Source organism: Apium graveolens, chromosome 10, assembly GCF_009905375.1.
Source record: "Apium graveolens cultivar Ventura chromosome 10, ASM990537v1, whole genome shotgun sequence".
NCBI classification, from domain to species: domain Eukaryota; kingdom Viridiplantae; phylum Streptophyta; class Magnoliopsida; order Apiales; family Apiaceae; genus Apium; species Apium graveolens.
In genome coordinates this window covers 156,291,183-156,294,148 of record NC_133656.1, presented here as the reverse complement: position 1 = coordinate 156,294,148, position 2,966 = coordinate 156,291,183, and the positions used below count along the sequence as shown (strand labels likewise).

The window sequence follows — 2,966 nt, the reverse complement described above, 5'->3', positions numbered from 1 at the left end:
ATTTGATACATATTAGTTGCTGACTTACACTACAAGAAAAACGGCTAAAGATTAAAAATGGTCATATTTAGTTAAATACAACGGCATCCGTCGTATTTAACTAAATACAACCGGTTTTTTGACCGGTTGTAAATATTCGAGTAATTTTTCGTAAAACGGTTGTATTTATACTAAATATGACCGCTTAAATATAACTAGATAAATACATACATTAAAACACAACCGCTTAAATATAACTGTATTCAGTTAAATTTAATTTTTCAATTCAAATTGAAAATCCCCCAAAAAAATTGAATATTTAAGTTAAAATTTGAAAATTACGCTGAAAATTTTGAATTTTCTGAAAAAAATTAAAAAGGCCCGCCAAAATATTAAATTCAACTGTATATGGTAAAAAATACAATCTTAAATTCAACCGTATTCGGTTGATTTAACTAACACCAATTTTAAAAAAAAAATATTAATAAAACCTAATTTATTTTTTTATTTTTATAAAATGAAATTTTTTTTGTCATTCTTCTTCCCTTCCCGGCCACCAACCGGAATTTCTCCGTCCGCCGCCTCGTTCCTCCGAATCCTTCTATTTCTCCGGTCTGCTATAATCCGTCTATATAAAATGAATGAAGCCAAACAAACGTAGTCTTGAAATATCATCCATTTCTTACCCTTGTTCTTCACTTTCTTCACTTTCTTCACTCTCCTCAGCCTCCTCTCTCTCTCTCTCCCCCTGCCCTCCCTCTCTTATACTTCATTTCATCCAGCAGGTTTTTCCACCAGCACACCCACCGTACATTTGCCTCACATATACACACACCTGCAACAAAATAAGGGGTCAATCAAAAACATAAAGCAGTGGAAACACATACTAGAGAAGTAGTATATATGCCTAAACTTGAGAAACACATACCTTTATACATGAGAGAGAAAGAGAGGTCGTAGGTTGACCAGAAAAAAAACAACGGCAGAGAGGCTTGTTCACGGTAAGAGAAAAGTAGAAAGAGGGAGATGTGTGGTATGGGGACTTAGGCCTATCGCTTGGAGCTCCCATAACCCAGGATGCCTCCGCGAGTGCTTATCAGCTAATGTGCGGGTGACAGGAGGGGTGTGGGGTTTTGGGTTAAAGTTATGTTGTATTTTAAAAGTTTAATCAATCACACCATTGGGCCGTTAGTTTAGGGGATAAATAACATGCATTAGATCTAAATCACGCAGATCGGTGACGTGACATTAAATTCAACTGCTATTAGTTGAATTTATGGGTGTCAATTTATAAATTTAACTGAGTTCAGTTGATACAACCTATTTTATTTTTGAAAATTAAAGTCCTTATAACTACAGAGAATAAATATTATATTTTTTATAGATATTATAACAATATAATAAAATAAATTTTAAATTTTATTTTGATAACTAATTATTTTAATAAATTTTGAAATCATAATGTAGTCGATTTTATCAAAAATACCACTTATAATAAGAGTATGCGGTTGATTCTTCTCTTAAGTTTAATTATTCCTTATTTGTTAAATTAATCAAGTTATAACAACTATTTTTTTGAAATTTTGCATTTACCCATTTTAACATCCGTACGGTTGGATCGTTCAATTTTTACTTAGAATAACACGAACATTATAGGGTTAGGTTTTATTGTTTCAATCAATTTTTCGCTTGTTCGTAAAAAAACAATTTATTATTTGCTTAATAATATTTTCCTTAAAAATTATAGTGAATGAAGCATCCAGATCTTGACATATGTAAGATTGGATCATTAATTAATAATTTTAAAAAAAATCGAAACATTAATATGGAACTAAACACTAGTAAGAAATAATAGTCAAACTACTAGTTGACTATTAAAATTTCAAATCAAATACATGTATTTTTTTTCTAAAAATTTTATAATATTACTAAAATATACAGATCTTGACATCCCTATAGTAAGATCATTCATAAATATTTTTAAAAAAATAAAAAAAAATCAATATGGGACTATATACTATTAATAAGTAATGGTCAAACTACAGGTTGACTGTTAAAATAGCAAACCAAATACATTTATTTGTTTCCAAACTTTTATCATATCACTAAAATATATAGATTTTGACATCCTATAGTAAGATCATTCATAAATATTTTAAAAAAAATCAAAAAATCAGTATGGGACTAAATACTAGTAAAAAGTAACGGTCAAACTACTGGTTGACTGTTAAAATAGCAAACCATATACATTTATTTTTTTCAAAAATTTTATCATATCACTGAAATATATACATATTGACATCTGTAAGGTTGGATCATTCATAAATATTTTTAAAAAAACCGAAACATCAGTATGGGACTAAACACTAGTAAGACGTACTATTCAAACTAATAGTTGACTGTTAAAATAGCAAACCAGATCCTTTTATTTTTTTCTAAATTTTTTATCATATCACTAGAATATATAGATATTGATATCTGTAAGGTTTGGTCATTCATAAACATTTTTTAAAAAAATTAAAAAATCAATATGGGACTAAACACTAGTGAGATGTAATGGTCAAACTACTGGTTCACTGTTAAAATAGCAAACAAAATATATTTATTCTTTTTTAAAAGTTTTATCATATCACTGAAATATTTAGATCTTGACATCTATAAGGTTGAATTATTTATAAATATTTTTAAAAAAAATCAAAAAATCAATATGAGACAAAACACTAGTGAAAAAGTAATGGTCAAACTATTGGTTCACAATTACAATAGAAAATCAAATACATTTAATTTTTTTCTAAATTTTTTATCATATAACTAATATAGATATATATATCTTGACATTCCTATAGTTGGATCATTCATAAATGTTAGGTCACGAATTATCGTAGAAGGGGGGTTGAATACGATAATCACTAAATTAAAAATTCTTTCGAATCTTTTGCAGATATAAAATTTAGTGTTCGGTTAGTGGTTTCACGTTCTTGAGAGTA

General features: G+C 28.1%; 1 long non-coding RNA gene across 1 annotated transcript; it reads right to left on the bottom strand.

The window, feature by feature from the left end:
- Positions 1–365: 365 nt before the first annotated feature.
- LOC141693185 (uncharacterized) lies at positions 366–1,133 on the bottom strand. Its single transcript, XR_012563031.1, has 2 exons — positions 908–1,133; positions 366–814 (listed from the first exon to the last, which is right to left on the bottom strand). It is a non-coding gene; the product is annotated as an uncharacterized LOC141693185 (long non-coding RNA).
- Between the last annotated feature and the right edge of the window lie 1,833 nt (positions 1,134–2,966).